Genomic DNA, 17,345 nt, shown 5'->3' with positions numbered 1-17,345 from the left:
AGGTTTTTATCGAAGCGCAGTTGATTTCCCTGAGCTGGTGATCCACCACGCTGGCTACCGAGCCGTGGCGGTGTCTGTATGTTGTTGCGTCAACGTATAATACGTTTTTTGCCCCGGCGAAGCTTCTTTCGTGGAATTCAGATCTTGCCTTTCTTCTCGCCTTATGTATATCGGTAAAACAGATGCTTGGGCAAGTTGGTAACTCATTTTCACCGGACCAGCGCGCACTAAGACACGGACAAGAAGGGAGACACGACACACACGAGCGCTGACTTTCAACTGGTGTTTATTGTTTGGAACGAGGCATATATACACAGTTCCAAGAACACAAGGAAAACAACCATCCATTCATAGATTCATAGTCAATTTATGCATGTCACACTGAACAAGGACGATAACAACATTATCATTTTCCCTTCACTAAAAATGCCAATTCTTTTGAACTGATCGATAAAGAGGGGCTACTGACGCATGCGTCTTTAGACCAGGCGATGTGCGCTGCTTCGATTATTTCGCGTGTTAATTGGTCACTGTGTTTACTTAAAATTCGTGTGCTAGTGAAGTCAGGGTGGCAAGTTTTGTTATCACAGTCTCTACAATGAATCCCGAGATGCCCTTTTACTGTGTTATGCACGTTATTATTGTGCTCCTTCAGGCGTTCATTGAGGCATCTCCCCGTCTGACCCACATACAGCTTGCCGCATGACAAGGGAATGGCATACACTACACCTTCTTCACATGACACGAATCGATTTTCATGCTTGATGTCGCAATCTCTGGGGACGAAATCAGTATTAACCATTTTGCACATCTTCCCAAGCTTATCTGGAGCCGAAAATATAACCTTAACTCGTGCTCTATTCGCTATCTTTTTTAGTCTGTGGGAGAAATGATGAATGTAAGGTACAACAGTAAATTTTTCTTTTTCCTTCCGCGTCTCTGAATCTGCCTGCTTCCCTTTTCCATTTTTGCTCAAGCTACTGAGAATAGATTCGGACACTGATACTAATAGCTGCTTGGGATAACCAGCCTTAACGAGCCGATCGGTTTGGAGAAGGAAACTATCTTGCATGGAGTGCATGCAGGATTTGTTAAGCGCGTTGTGATAGCATGACTTCACCACGGCACGTTTCACCAGCTTAGAATGAGATGACGTAAAAGAGAGCAATGGCTTTCTGCTTCGTGGCTGGTAAGACCAACACATGTGATGGTGCATTAATCTGAGTTTGAGGTCTAAAAATTGGATGACATTGTTTTCTGGCACTTCAGTAGTTAGTATGAGGGGATGAAGGCACTCAACAAAGTTAGCTTTGATCTGCGTAAAGACTGCGTCAAATTCTTCCACATTAGAGTCTATAAGAACGAGAAAGTCATCTACATATCGAAAACATTGTACAACCTTTGACCCTTTCAATTTTTCTTGAAGCATTCTACCCTTTTGTGCTAACAACAAGTCACTAAGCACGGGAGCTATGCATGACCCGATGCAAACTCCTCGTTTTTGCAGGTAAAACTCACCATCCCAGGAAATGAAGGTAGAAGTTAAATACACTTGAAGTAGTTCTAAAAAGCCTTCGGCAGATATGCCGTTCTTGTTTTGGAATTCAATTACTCCTTCCTGGTCAATACATTCTTCTAAGCACGCGAAGAGCTCGTCATGTGGTAGTGAATAATATAGGTCCTTGACGTCAAAAGAGCAGGCCATCAGTCCCTTGTTCTTGTTAGTTTCTAAAAACTGGATTACATCCTGCGAATTTTTTACCTGGAAAGGATCGTCCAACGTGAGCGAATTTAAGATCTTCTTTAGAAAAACGGCTACATTGACTATGAATCTATGAATGGATGGTTGTTTTCCTTGTGTTCTTGGAACTGTGTATATATGCCTCGTTCCAAACAATAAACACCAGTTGAAAGTCAGCGCTCGTGTGTGTCGTGTCTCCCTTCTTGTCCGTGTCTTAGTGCGCGCTGTTCCGGTGAAAATGTATATCGGGATGCATGTTTTTAGGAATCGGGCTGATCTCAATGATCCTCCTGATTTCATTTGGAACGCTCTCTGTGCTATCGATTTCTTTCAAAGCGTCCCTCATGCCGAGCAACCGCAGCGTGTTTCGGCCTGTTGCGGACAGTACCAGTCTTGTTTTCTGCGCGAGAAGGTGGGCCTCGATATGTTCTTGTACTGTGTTGTTTATGCCCAGTTTAAGGAATTTCTCCGTCGAAGTGTTGACCGGCAGTCCGAGAGCGCATTTGTATGCTTTTCTAAGAATTGCCTCTAACTGCTCCTTTTCTTGCTCGAGCGGTGTTTGGTAGGGGACGCCGTATAAGATCCTACTGACCACGAGGGCCTGTACTAGCCTACATGTGTCTTCCTCCTTCATACCTCTTCTTCTGTTGGAAATTCTTGCAATCATCCTGGTGATCTGTGCTGTGGTATTTGCTAGCTGTCTGACCGTGTGATCAATACGACGGTTGCTTTGGATCCACATGCCGAGGATCTTAACATTCGATACTTCCGGAACCTTCATTTCCCCTATGTAGGTATCTATGGAGTTTTGCAGATCATACCCTTGTCTGTAGACTCTGAGCACCTCGGATTTTTCAGGGGAGCATGCGAGTACACAGTGTCGGGCGTATGCGTTGACCGTGTCTGCTGCTCGCTGAAGAAGCTCTTGTTTTTCTCCTAAGGATCCCCTTGTCACCCAGATTGTGACATCATCTGCGTAGATGGCATGCCTGATTCCTTCAATTTCTTCAAGCGCCCTTGCTAAACCAATCATTGCAATATTAAAAAGCATAGGTGATAACACAGAGCCTTGCGGTGTTCCTTTTTCGGGGGTGTTGAAGGTGTCAGTCCTGATGCCTCCTATTCCAATAGTAGCGGTTCGGTTAGTCAGAAAGGCTTTCACATAGTTGAATATTCTCTGCCCACAACCCAGTTTGCTAAGCCCCTCCAGCACAGCCCTATGACTGACGTTGTCGAAGGCCGCTTTAAGATCGAGAGCGAGCAAGATGTTTTCTCCATATTTTGGAACGGTAGTAAGCACCTCCTCCTTGATCTGCAGGAGAACGTCTTGTGTCGATAGGTATTTTCGAAATCCAAACATAGTGTGTAGCATGAGTTCGTTGTCCTCAAGGTGGGTCTGCAACCTGTGATGCACAACTCCCTCGTACACTTTTCCCATGCATGATGCTATTTCTAGTTTATATCAATGACGTAGTATGCGCAGTTGGAAATTCTGTTAAACTGAAACTATTTGCGGATGATTGCCTCATTTATGCACCTGTCACATGTGAAGGAGATCAGATTAACATTAACCAAAACCTGCAGGCTTTTGCTCTTTGGTGTGAGAAATGGGAAATGAAAATCAACTTCAATAAGACCACATTTACCCATATAACTAACAAACGAAATATAATTTCTTTTCAGTACAGTATTGCAGGTCACGATTTGGTTAATGTTAGTACATTCAAGTATCTGGGGGTGTCAATTTCTCACAACCTAAGTTGGCACAATCATGTCGAAAATGTTTGTGCGGTGGCACATAGAAAACTGTGTTTTCTAAGAGGAAAGTTGGGGAGAGCAACGAAAGATGTCAAACTTTTAGCATACAAATCTCTCATCCGGCCTTCCCTAGAATATGCATCTGTAGTATGGTCTCCTCGGCAGAAGATTCTTTCAACGGAAATAGAAAAGATTCAAAGACGTGCAGCGAGATTTATTTGTTCAAAATACAGGAAAACAGATTCGGTAACGGAGATGTTAAACTCATGTAGTCTAGAAACATTAGAAAAAAGACGTAAAAGGCAGAGATTAAAAATACTTTACCAAATCATTCACGGAGAAATTAACATCAATAAAGAAAAATATCTGCAGCCTCCAGGTAGACTAAGCTCCCGCCTTAACCACCACAAAGCAATTCGGCCATACTTGACACGAACTAACGTCTTTCGCTGCTCATTCTTTCCGGATGCTATTGAGCACTGGAATAAACTGCCCGCTCACGTTGCTGAGTCTACAGGTGTAGCGGCATTCTTGAATGCACTTGGGGATTCCGTCTAGGCATGGGATTCTTGTAGATGGGCGCGTAACTGATTGTCCAATATTGCTTTTTGTACAGCAGGTGGTTCTACAGTGGTGTGAACTGTATTGCGTTTCAATGCTCTCTTGTATTGTATGCTCAAAGAAGCTTGTTCATTCATGGTTATATGTGCATTTCTTTGTCTCTTCACTTTCCCTCCCTGTAATGACCCTCAAATGAGGGTTGACAGTATTCATAAATAAAAAAAAAAAAAAAGGAAATTGGACTAAGATTTTCCAGGTTTGGAGTCTTTCCGGACTTCGGAATCATTACTATTTCCGCATGTCGCCAGTCGTCCGGGAGGGTCCCCTGTTCCCAGTGTTTATTGACGAATTCTGTGAATCTTTTGATTGAATTGTCATCCAAATTTCTTATCATGGCATTAGTGATGCCATCCCTCCCTGGTGTTGTGTTCTTTGTGGCGGACATCACAGCGTGTCTGACTTCTTGTATGGTAAGGGGTTCGTCCAGAGCGGGATTCGCTTTGCCCGTGTATGCCAAGCTGCTGTCGGCGTGTGTTGCATTGCCGATATAACGCTGCTTGATGTTCTGTAGTAGTTCCTCGTCAGTGCCTTGGAACTGGTGCGCGATCCTTTGGGTCGTCTTACGAGTTTCGGATTTTGTCGTGGTTGAGTCTATGAGAGCCCTTAGCAAAGCCCATGTCTTGGCCCAACCTAGAGTCCCCTGAAGTTCGTTGCACTTTTGGTTCCAGTCGCGCCTCGAGAGCTCCGTCGCATATTCTTCGGCTTCTCTGGTGACCTCAGCGATCTTACGCTTGAGCCGCCTATTATGCTTTTGCCTTTTCCACCTTTTTAGTAGGCCCCGTCTGGCGTCCCAAAGGTGTAAGAGATGTTTGTCCACCTCGGGCGTGTTGGTAGTGAGGGCGACCTTTCGGGTTAGTTTTTGCCAGTCTGTCTTGATTCTTGCGACCCAGCCTTTTATGTCGGTGATCTCAGCGTCTTCAGACTGTGCCCTCGATTTCCTATAGGCTTCCCAGTTTGTCAGTCTAGCCTGGCCATGTTGTCTCCTGATCGGGAGGGTTTCTATAAGAAGGCGCAGGATGCAGTGGTCACTGCCTAGAGTTTCGCCGTCGTTTTCCCATCTTGCGTGCCTTACCCCTCTGACAAATGATAAGTCTGGGCACGAATCTCGGTTGATGCTGTTCCCCACTCGCGTGGGTTGGGTGTGGTCAGTGATGAGGGTGAGCCTTCTACGATCAGCTTCTCTGGCTAGATCCCTGCCTTTCTGGGTTTCCCGAACGTAGCCCCAGCTTCTATGCCAGGCATTAAAGTCCCCCAGAATAACGATACCGTTCTTGCCTGCTGCTTCTTCTACTTTGCCTAGCAGGTAGCTGAAATTGGCTTTCCTCTGGCTTGGCGGGCTGTACACGTTAAGTAGGAAGGTGCTTTCTTGGCTTCTCTTTTGGGTAATGATTTCTATAAGGACGTGGTCAATGTCCGTTCCGTCGATGTCGTGTCTGATTGCGGTGACTGCTTTCGTAACCAGTGTGGCGACCTTGCTTTGCCCCTTCCCCTCGTAGACGGAGTACCCCGCGAGAGTGAGTGAGCAGCCGGTTTCCTGTAGGGCGATTATGTCTGGCGGAGAGGTGCAATTTGTGATGTGTTGTTTAAGAAGACCCTGCTTTCGGCGGATCCCACGGCAGTTCCACTGCCATATTTCGAGGGTTTCCAACTTGACCGAGCGTTAACGGTTGCTCGCCATACTGAGATGGCCTGTTATAGGGTTTTCCTCTGGATTTCATGGCTGTGAATTGTACTAGACGCTCTCTATCCTTGCGCGTCTCGTCTTGGATGTTGGAGATGAGGTTGCTAAGATTTGCCAGTGCATTGTTAACAGCAACCATGGCAGTTGTAAATTCCTGGCGCCCTATAGTTGTCGCGTGATCTTCATCTGTTTGCGGGTTAGTGTTGTTCTGCCCTGTTCTTTGGACCTTTAGTTCGTCTATCAGATCGTTTAGTTTCTGCCTCAGCTCGGCGTTTTCTGCCCTGAGCGTCTGAATTATTTGTCTTAGCTCTTGAACTTCCGCGTTAACTTCCCCATTAGCGTTGTTGCCTATCACTGTTTTCTGTGTGTTTGTGTTTTTTGGAGCAGTGGGAGAGGTAGGGAAAAGATGCTCTTTCCAGCTCACCCTGGTTGCTTCCTCCTTTTTTGGTGTGGTCTTCTGCTGCTGCTTCTTTTTGGTTTCTGGATCCTCCCGGGTCCTGGACGCCGATCTCGACTTTGAACCTGATCTCGATGCCGATTTGGACGTGGATCTCGAACTGGAGTCCTCGCTGAACCAGCGCTTCCGGGCCCGGCCGCGTCCGCCGTTGTCTCCGCCGCCTGGTTCCTCTTTTTTTCTCGTCCGTGGTCTCGGTTTCCTGAGGCGCTCCTTGCACTCCTTTGCCCCTGTAGGATGCGCTTCCGTGCATAGCACACACCTGGGCTCGCAGGAGTGTCCGTCCTCGATCACTGGCTCGGTGCATTTAGAGCAGACGACGACGTCAGGTGTCGGGCATACGTCCGCCCTATGTCCGGCCTTTAAGCATATATAACAAACTTGCCGCGATGATCGATAGAGGTAGCAACGTATCTCGCCGCCATAATAATAGACGTAGCGCGGAACGATCTTTCCCTCGAAGGTAATGACTGCGCTTTGGGATTTGCCAAGCATTCTTGCATAAAGTATTTTGACTCCTTGGGTACGTACCCGAAGATGTGAGAGTAGTTCAGTTGGCGTGGTCCCGGCGTCCACTCCATGAATGACACCCTTGCATGAATTGTCCGGCGCGGCCACGTAAGCTGTCACTGCATAGTTCTTTGCATCAAAGCGCAGACTCGAAATACACTGCACAGCACTGGCAGTCTCCATGCTTGGCGTGCTGAGTATAGCGATGTTGGATCCGTTGCGCAGCCGTATAAGGAAGCGGCCTTCGTTGCAGATGTCCGGTTTTCCGCATGCTTTAGTTATAGCCCGGGCCATCTGATGCGTGCTCAGTTGGCTGATGTTGAGTCCATTCTTCGGTCTAAGTATGACTTTGAAGTCGTTTTTTGGCAAAGGAGGTAGCTTCTCTCGCCGAACGGGCTTCCACTTGAGTTTGGGTTGGCTCAGCGCTGAATTATCCGCCGCGTCTGTCCCGGCCTCCGGAACGGCAATCAGTCTCGAGTTCTGGTATTTGGCAGTGAACCATCCCCCATTGTCGATTGTTCTATTCTGCGAGAGGTCCGTAGCGTTGTCGTTAGCGTGGTCGGTAGCGTTGTCGGTAGCGTTGTCGGTAGCGTTGGCGTCGCTTTGAAGATTCTCTTCGAGCGGTCGTGGCTCCGGCCGACGCCGCCGCATCAGCGTCAGCCATTCTCACGGGTGCGTCGTGAGATATAGCAGCGTTCCTTCGGGCCGACGGCCCGACGCCGCCTAGGCCTAGCGCGGCGTTCTCTGCCTTGGATTTTCTGACGGGCAGAAAATGGCGAAATCGGGACTCACGGATGTAAAGCGGGTATCCACGGATTTCGCTTGATCAGTAGAAAGCGATGGAGTGCTCCATTTTCTACTGCGTTGATGTTTTTCGGTTGTAAGGAGGCGTCGAATGGCGGGTGGGCGTCTACGCCTGAACGGTTCGGCAGTGTGCCTTGGACGACGACGCCAGATAAATACTTGGGCATTCCACTCGCTGCTTACCGTGACAGCGAACAGTATTGGACAGGGCAGGTCAAAGAGATACGGGAGAGAGCGGATAAGTGGAAAGGGAGGACCTTGCCAATTTTTGCCAGAGCCACTGTTTGCAACCTGTTCTTCATCAGCAGGTTCTGGCACGTCATGCAGGTGTTGCACTGTTCACGGTTAAGCATTCAAAAGCTGCACAGAATTTTCGCCGTCTTCATCTGGTCGTCTGACTGGGAGCGCTGCAGCCGGACTAACCTGTTCAGACGGGTACAGGAAGATGGGCTGGGACTGGGCCATTTGTTTCTTCGGCAGCTGGTGAATCGTTTCTTGTTTTTTCGGGACACAAGAGACCCGTTGTTGCGCACCGTATGCAAAGTTAGGCTGCGGCGCCTGTTGCCGGAGTACGTAGTCGGAACTGCTGAGGTTTACAGTAGGGTCAGCGGTTTTTACCGGGAAATCGTTGCCAGTGTAAGGTTTCTTTCCGAGTGGTTTTCGAACTACTTTCTGTCCACTGTGAAACGAAAGAAACTGTACCGTGCTTTGTGCGATGTAGTTTTCCCCGTGCCCTTGTACAGGGGCTTGTACAGTGGAGGCACAGGCAAAGATGTTTTAAAGAGAGTGAAAAAAATGCAGGTGCCGCCAGGAACAAGAACCTTCTTTTTTAAGCTGCACACCGGAACCTTACCGTTTAAAAAATTTTTAGAGGGAAAGGAATTCTTTTTACCCAGGGGATCTCACTGTTTGATTTGCAGGAAGCCAGAAACAATAGACCATGTTTTTTTACACTGTTGGGAAGGGGTTTATTTTTGAGATGTGTTGCAGCGAACCTTAAAGAAAGAATTTCCGCTAGACCCGTACGGCATTCGGTACTTATCTGTTGAACATGAGGAGGGGGTGCCTTTCGACATAATAATGCTGACAGGCCTCCACTGTATATGGCACACCAGAATGGCAGGCTACCATTGTGACCGAGACGCAAGACCTGCCAGGATTTACTTTCGCGAAAATATGGATATGTTTCTGACCATTCAGAAGGCCGCTGCGGACCCTCCGGAGTGGCTCTCAAAACTAGAGCCCTGTACATTGCCTGAATTTTAAATGGACGAAGCCAGATTCATGCTGGCTGACCACGAGTCGTATGTACATAGCGTTTATTGTTTTGTTGATTTTTTGTTTTGTCCAATTTTGTTTTCAAAAGCCAGGCAATAAAGAAAAAAAAGCTGGCATGGCGGAGTGGATAGCATGCTCGTCTCGCACGCCGAAGACCGGGGTTCGATTCCCGAGCTCGACCAATTTCCTACTCGGTTTTATTTATTTATATGGCCTGACTAGAAAAGTTAATTAGGCTAATCGGGTAATTAAGCTATTAACTAAGCTCAGTCCCACTTACTTGTAGCATCACTATACGATCCCTAATTGGTTGCATGGTTACTAGCCAAAGTACAATTGGCCCCGTTTGAAATTCGCGCACTGTGACGTCACGACCGGTTCGACCAATTGAAAAGTGTGACATTTCTGTCGACAACTGCTGCTAACAACGATGAGGCATTAATGGCTCCCGCCTTAATACGGTGCAGTCTTAGAAGGTTGCTTTAGGGATATGTACTGTGGTGTGCATTCCTTTCGGGAGTACACGAGATATGAGAGAAAGGCATTTGCTTTCCTCAAAACCAATTTTCATTTCATTTCATTTTCCTTGAGGCCCTTACGGCGCGTTTCGGGTGTCCACCGAGATATGAGACAGGCGTCGTTTGCTTTCCTTAAAACCAATTTTCTTTTCATTTTCCTTATCTTACGGCGCAGTTAGGGTGTCCACCGAGATGTGAGTGTTGCCGTGTGTAGAAGAGTACGTGAGGGAAAGGGGCCTAGTATGCTCCACGGAAAAGTCGGAACTTCTTAGGGTAGGGTCCAACCCTACCAAGGAGGAACTGACAGTAAAGTTAGAAGGCCAAAATATACCAGAAAGGGATATGATACGCATCCTGGGCATGTGGATCCAAGGAAGCAGGAGATGTACCTACACAATTAGCCTACTCAAGAAGTCAACAGAACAAATAAGCCGCATGATAAAGAGGGTATCACAGAACAGAAGCGGGATGAAAGAAAGCGACACGATCAAGCTCGTCAGAAGCCTGATAGTCAGCAGAGTCACGTACTCGCTGCCATACCACCGCATGACCAAGAAAGACAAAGAACAGACGGAGGCGCTGCTAAGAATGGCGTACAAGACGGCACTCCACCTGCCAAGAAACACATCAAATGAAAAGCTGCTACAAATGGGCCTAAACAACACATTCGGAGAACTAACGGAAGCCCAGCTAAGTGCGCAAATAGCCAGGCTCCAGCAGACAGCCACCGGCCGCAAGCTCCTAAAGAGATTAGGGCACAATGTAGAAGGGATCGTAGATAGAACAGCTAGCATTCCAGACGAGGTCCGCCAGACACTGGACATCAGCCCTCTGCCGAGAAACATGGATCCCAACCTCCATGCCGCTAGAACGCAGGCCAGGGCAGACTATGTGACGCGGAACCTAGCCACAATGGAAAACACAGTATACACAGACGCGGCCCTCTATCCATGGGACCACAGGACCAGAAAGTTCCGAGTCGCGGCAGCAGTGGTCGATTACATGGGGGAACCAATTAGCAGCGCGACATTAAGAAACTGTACGGTAACGGAGGGGGAGGAAGCTGCCGTAGCTCTAGCGGCGGCCGAAGGTTACCGTAGGAACAAGTCTTTGATAATCCTGACAGACTCCAAAGCAGCATGCAGGAACTACATACAGGGCAAAATAAGCAAGGAAGCGCTGAAGATCCTCCTCGAAGCAAAGCTTCCAAATAAGACCTTGAGACACAGGATTTTCTGGATACCGGCACACACCGGGATAGAGGGTAACTCGAGGGTAGACAGCCTAGTTCGCGAGATCACGAGCCGAGCAGGGCAGTCGGAAACCCTGGAGGACCCCATGACGGTGGAACCAACGTATGCAGAAATATTAAACTATCACAGAGGGCGGAGATTCAAATACCCACCACCGCACACATCATTAACACAGCACGAGGCGGTCTGCTGGCGGAGACTGCAAGCAGGGACTTTCCACAATTTATACATACTACATAAGATCTTCCCTACACAATACAGGGACACATGTCCGTGGTGCGGAGCAACCCCCACGCTATATCACATCACATGGGAATGCGAACGTAACAGAACATTTCACAAGCTAAATGACCCGAATGCGGAACAATGGGAGGGCCTGCTGACCAGTAGCGAGCTCACGGCCCAAAGGGCACTGGTGCAGCACGCCTGCGAAGCAGCAAGACTCAGCGGTGCCCTGGTATAGGGGCGCCGACCTTGTGAAGAGGCCGAAGACATGAAGACATCGGCCCACCGCTAAAACCTGATTTTTGGAGCATTAAATGTTTTTCACTCACTCACTTCCTGGCGCACTGTTTGTCTTTTATTTATTTTTTTTCTGATATTTTATTCCTTTCATTCCTTTTTAATACTCGCTTCTGTGCTTATTTTTATTTTTTTATTACAGAGTCGGTGGCGACCTGCGCGCATGCCCAGAAGTGGCAGATCTGGCCAGCTCACGCGAAGCGGGGTGTGGAATAGCCTAGCGAAGCTTTTCGCTTCAAAATTAGCTGCTGTTTGACTACTGCTGAAGGTGGTTAGAGAGCGAAAGCTACGGCGTACCGGGCGACTGTACAGAGCTTGACGTTCAGTGTGTTCCGACCACTGGATAGGCAGCGCACCCACCATAGCATCCTGGCAGGTGGCATTAACGGTTGATTGGAAAGAGTGCTCACTCATTGAACGCTGCGGCCTATTCCTGCAGTGCCCCGTGTCTGCCACAACGTTGTCGGCGCTAACGCAAGCAGGCCACATCTCTCTCTCACCACTGTCCCAGGGTGCCAGTTATGCGCACTTCCTTTTCTTAAAATCCCTACAGTGTTAAATGTTGTCAACACTAACACCAATGAACACAATGAACGCCTGCGGCCAATGTCTTCAGTGCCGCGTTTCTGGCAGAACGCCGTCAATGCCAACGCAAGCAGCGCAGATCTGTCACGCAAACAGCGCCACATAGCTTAAAGCACTAGTGAGGTGTCCATTGTTCCAAGAGGCAGTTATGCACCTTTCCTTGCTTTCTAAGCTCCTGCTCTATTGGTTTCGTATCTTAAAACCCTTGCCCAAGGGGCCAGTTATGCGCCTAGCTTTCGAATCTCAAGGTGATTTGAAGGTGAAAGCTAGGCACCCGGCGATCGAATCACTAGGTCCCGTAGTGAAGCTTTCGCTTCCTTCAAAACTGTATCTTGGACGTGAAGACTATGTAAATAAATTGGATTTGAGGAAACGAAATAGCGCAGTACCTCTCTCACATATCTCGGCGGACACCTGAACCACGCCGTATGGGAAGGGAGGAGGAAATAAGAAAGAAAGAGGTGCCATAGTGGAGGTCTCCGGAATAATTTCGACCACCTGGGGATCTTTAACCTGCACTGACAACGCACAGCACACGGGCGCCTCTTGCGTTTCGCCTCCATCGAAACGCGGCCGCCGCGGTCGGGTTCGAACCCGGGTACTCCGGCTCGGTAGACGAGCGCCTTACCACTGAGCCACCGCGGCTGGTGATTCAAGTTGGGGAATCGAACCATGGTCTCCGGAGTGGTCTCCAGCTCCTTCCCGCCCCTGGGGAACCCTGCAGGGAACGACAAGAGAAGCTCGAGCCGTGGACGCAGCGATAGCCGCTCCAATAAAAAGGTGAGCTGGCCAGCAGAGGCCTCCCAATCTATTGACGCTCGAGAGAAGGAGTTTCAGATCCAACTACAATCCCGATACAGAGAAATTGCCAGCCTTAAAAAAGAGTTGGCTGACATTAAACGCCTGTTACAAGCGCATCAGGTACAGAATGCCACTGCGGCTAGAATGCCACCCACCGCGTCCCAGGCTTCGACCAATAATGCGATGGAAACAGACGCTATTTGCCACACTCCCTCCACCGCGTCCCAGTCTTCGGCCCATAACGCGACGGACCCAGACGCGAGAATAGCAACTAAAAGACCGCTTCCTACAAAAGAAGGCGAGGAATCCAAAAGAAAGGCCGAGGCTTCGGAAGCCGACACCCCGCAGCCGTCGAAAGCGCCTACCAAACTCAGGGCAGACATCAATACTCTGTCAGAGAGAACTAGCGCTATATCAACAGAACAAGCAACCTTCCAAGGCCTTGTTACTACCAAATTTGCAGAGATAGATATTCGCTTTGCAACACTAGAGGGACAGGTATCTCAAATAGCTACCTGCATGCAGCAAATAATGGATAGGCTTACAACTATCGAGGCCCGCCTACCCCCATCTTGGATCTGTCCACGACGCCACAACCATCTATAACCCAACATGGCACCACGCCAAAAATTTGAAATTTGGCAATGGAACTGCAGAGGCTTCCGCCGCAAACGGGCCCACTTGCAGCTCCACATCCAACAAGCACCGTCTGTTCCAACCCCAGACGTGATTGCATTGCAAGAAGCTAGCGGCAGGGCTACACTGCCAGGCTATAAAGCATATCTGCCACCTCACTATGATACTAGTAACGCAGCCGGCTCCTTAACAGCCACTCTGGTGCATAGAAATATCACCGCAATTCAACATTTTATAAATGATTCGGAAGAAGATTACACCCTACTTGAAATAGTACCAAGGCAAAAAGGAGACTCAAATCTCTTCATCCTTAATGTATACAACCCGCCCAGAAACAAAGGCAATGGACTCCCACACTTGTTGATAAACACAGTAAAGCTGGCTGCTGGGGCTCAACTAATAATTGTGGGAGACTTCAACGCTCAACACCCAGCATGGGGATATACCAAAGCAACTCCGAAAGGGAGCCTGCTCTGGCAAATCGTACAGTCACTAGGGCTCACAACGCTTAACAACCCGAGCGACCACACACGCATGGGTAACAGTGTATGTGTAGACACATCTCCAGACTTATCCCTCTCTAAAAACGTCAAGGACGCAAAGTGGGTCAACGCCGGGCAAAACGTTGGTAGTGAACGCTTCATCCTTAGCATCACCTTCCCCACGACAAAACTTAAAAAAAAAGCAAAAGAAATACGAACCACGGATTGGGACAAGTTCAGGCAACTTCGCGACAAAACAGCTCCAAAGGAGATCTCTAACCTTAGCGACTGGGTTATCTCCCTGAATGAGGATGTCAGCTCCACTAGCGTTGTGGTGCCAGTTGAGAAGGAGGAGCAGATTGCAGACTCAAAGCTGTTACACCTGTGGCAGGCACAAAAAGGCCTCCAAAAACGCTGGAAGAAGCAAAAACACAACAAGCGACTACGCAAAACGATCGCTGAAATCGAGAGGCGAATCGAGGAACATACACTTACTCTCCAAACACAACAATGGAACCAAATATGTGAAAGCGTCAATGGACAGCTCGGAAATAAGAAGACATGGCATCTTCTAATACACCTGCTTGACCCAGAACAAACACGTCCCGTGCAACAAAGTCAACTGTACAGACTCATACATAAATATGAGGGTACAACTAAAGACCTAATCAAAGAGCTAGCAGAACGTTATCTAAACACGCATGATGGTACCACACAACCAGACTACCGGGGGACTCCTAATCCAAATTTAGACGCAGACATCACAGACGCAGAGGTCTGGTACGAAATTGGAAAACTGCGGACAACATCTGCGGCAGGACCAGACAAAGTAACAAATAAGACTCTCAGGAACTTAGACGCAACGTCGATCGCGGCGGTTACAGACCTTATGAACAAATACTGGCATGCAGGCAACATACCACCAGAGTGGAAACACGCGAAAATCACTTTTATTCCTAAAGTGGGTAAGAAACTCAGCACTGAGAATCTACGCCTAATTTCATTAACATCATGCCTAGGCAAACTCATGGAGCATGTCATCCTCAATAGGTTCCAAAACTATGCGGAGGACATGAACCTCCTACCTGAAACAATGTTAGGATTCAGGGCCCAACTATCTACCCAGGACATACTCTTGCAGCTTAACAAGGACATAATTGAAGCTGACGAGGGAACAGGAACGAAAGCAATATTGGGTTTAGACCTTGTTAAAGCTTTCGACAACGTCACCCGCAAAGCCATTTTGACAAACTTGTCAGAAATCAACCCCGGAGAAAGGACGTACAACTACATCCGATCCTTCCTCACTAACAGAACAGCAGTGATAACGGTCGGAACAATAGAGTCTGCCCCAATCACACTAGGAAGTAAAGGAACGCCACAGGGCTCCGTCCTGTCCCCTTTCCTTTTTAACCTCTCCCTCATCAAAATTCCCCCCAAACTGGCACATATACCAGACCTAAATCACACGTTCTATGCAGATGACATCACACTTTGGGTAACCAAAGGATGCGAAGGCTACATAGAAGACACTCCAAGCAGCAGTGGACATCATTGTGGCATGCGCATGGGAATCCGGCCTCACTTGTTCTGAGAAAAAATCTGAACTCTTCGTGATCCGTCGTAAACAAAGAGGTAGGCGTACCACGACATCCCCCCCGCAAATAAACGTCTATGTTAATGGACGATCTGTCAAAGAGGTACAGACCATGAGAATACTGGGGTTGTATTTACAAACAAATGGAAAGAATACTGACACACTCACTAAGCTAAAACGCACAGTAGAAGCGACGGCGCGATTAATCCGCTGCATAGCTAACCGCAGACAAGGGGTGAGGGAAAGAGATTTATGCCGCCTAGTGCAGGCCTTTGCGCTAAGCAGGATACTCTATGCCACCCCTTATCTCAAATTTTCGAAAGCACAAAAGGACAAATTGGATAGCATGATACGGCAGGCCTATAAGGCTGCGTTAGGACTCCCGCTAAATGCCTCAACCGAAAGGCTTATGAGGTTAGGAATACATAACACCTACAATGAACTGAAAGAAGCCCATTTAATGACTCAAACAGCGCGATTAGCCAATTCCAGAACTGGCAGGAGTATTCCTACCAGGCTCGGAATTAACTTTCAACCTACGAATAACGATGCTAAAGTGGACTTACCCCGCGACTATAGGACGGCCCTACTAATCAAACCACTCCCCAAAAACATGCACCCCTTACACCATGAGGGTAGAAGACAAGCACGAGCCAAAGCCTTACATAAGAAATACAGGCAGTGCGCTGCAACACTTTATGTAGATGCGGCAGAATACAAAAATACCAATGCCTTTGCAATTGTGGTTGTGTACGAGAATGGTGACCACATCGTCTCGGCGACAATCAAAACGAAATCCTCTGAAACGGCAGAAGAGGCGGCTATAGCCCTCGCCCTAGCACATACCCAAGGGAGCATCATCCTCAGCGATTCCAAAATGGGTATCAATAATTTCGCTAAAGGGCGAATTACAAACACCTCCCTTAGAATCCTTAACGCAACCAAATTCTCACCAAATTATTCCGAATTGATATGGGTCCCAGCCCATTCGGGGAATCCGGGGAACGAGGCAGCCCACAATAAAGCCCGAGGTTTCGTCGACCGGGCAGTGGATGAGTCTGGCTCCCTGAATTTCACGAAGGACTCAATGATCACATATCATTATCTCACCAATCATTTTAAATTAGAGAGGAGAATTTTCCCTCCTCCAGACAAAAGACTTACTAAAGAACAAGAGGTTACGTGGCGTCGTCTACAGACGAGATCGATACGCACCCCATCACTCCTCGCGCACATTTATCCAGATCTTTACAACCCAAACTGCAAACACTGTGGCCAACGTGCTACCTACGATCACATCCTGTGGGACTGCAAAATAGAGCCACCTCCGGGTGATCTAGTTACAGCTCCTTCTCTCGAGCGGTGGGAGACCGTGCTGGCTAGCTCTGACCCCAGAACGCAAGTTTTGGCGGTGGAGAGAGAGAGAGAGAGAAAACTTTATTTACAAAGGAATTCGGGGCACGCCCCAGGGTCCCCGCACGACCCCACTGCACTCAAGTGTTTATGTTCCTGAGGTCCATAACACTGGCAGCACGGCCGGTGGCGATGGTCTGCACGGCCGGGTCCTCCGAATGCAGCAGGGTCTCCCAGTCCTCCCAGGTCTTGAGGTTCTCTAGGTCCCGCGGGGGAGGGTCCGCCGGGCAGAGGGAAAGGATGTGGAGGGAAGAAGCGAAGGGTTCTGGGCATAGGGCGCAAGCAGGAGTGGGGAAGGAGGGAAGATAGTGGGTTAGGGTAAGGGGCGAGGGGAGAGTATGTGTTTGTAATCTGCGCCAGAGTGTTGCGTGTCTGTTATCTAGGGAGGGGTGGGGCGGGGGGTAGAGCTGGCGAGAGGCTCTGTATGCCTGGGTCAGCTCACTGAATGAGTGCATGCGATCCTTCGTGAATCCCCGATCCGAGGCCACCTGAGCCCGGTTTAAAGAACCTCGGGCTAAAAGGTTGGCGGCCTCGTTTCCGGGATTCCCGGAGTGCGCAGGCACCCATATCAGCTCCACTTGGCGGGGCGGGGGTGCATCGGGCGAGTCCAGTATGCCAAAAGCAGGGACATGAACTCGGCCTCGAGCAAAATTTAGAATCGCAGTTTTAGAGTCAGTTAAAATATACCGGG

Source organism: Amblyomma mixtum, chromosome 8 (assembly GCF_055824585.1).
Source record: "Amblyomma mixtum isolate Tamu chromosome 8, ASM5582458v1, whole genome shotgun sequence".
In the NCBI taxonomy this organism is placed as follows: domain Eukaryota; kingdom Metazoa; phylum Arthropoda; class Arachnida; order Ixodida; family Ixodidae; genus Amblyomma; species Amblyomma mixtum.
The sequence above is the reverse complement of the archived record's forward strand: the minus strand, read 5'-3'. Positions refer to the sequence as shown.